A 509-nucleotide genomic window follows, 5' to 3' on the forward strand; every position below is an offset into this window, starting at 1 on the left:
GCGGCGAAGTGGGTCGGGGCAGCAACGGGGGCGGCGGCGCAGTGGATCGACGCAGTGGGTGGGGGGGATGAGAGAGATGTGACCGATTGGGGTAAGGGGATCAGGGATTTTAGTGGGGGGAGAGTTTGCAATGGCGCACCTCCTAGCGGTGCGCCATTAGTAGCGTTTTTTTGATAGCAATGGCGCACCTCCTGGCAGTGTGCCATTAGTAACCTTTTTTTTGGATAGCAATGGCGCACCTCCTAGCGGTGCGCCATTAGTAAAACTTTTTTTTGGATTTTTAGTTGCATACATTTGTGAATTGGTAAAACATCTAGGAAGTATTACACTTATGATTGCTTCTTTAGTATTCCGGTTGAAGAAGAGGATCGTGGCGTCGATGCAGTGGCGATCCCGGCCGACCCGTTGGCGTACTCGATGTAGATGGGGGAGGCACGGCTCCTGGAGTGGACGGAGGGGGCCACGGAGGGTTCGGCCGGCTGGGAGGGCCGCGACGGAGGGCCGACAGC

This window comes from Triticum aestivum, chromosome 3B (assembly GCF_018294505.1).
Source record: "Triticum aestivum cultivar Chinese Spring chromosome 3B, IWGSC CS RefSeq v2.1, whole genome shotgun sequence".
Taxonomy (NCBI): domain Eukaryota; kingdom Viridiplantae; phylum Streptophyta; class Magnoliopsida; order Poales; family Poaceae; genus Triticum; species Triticum aestivum.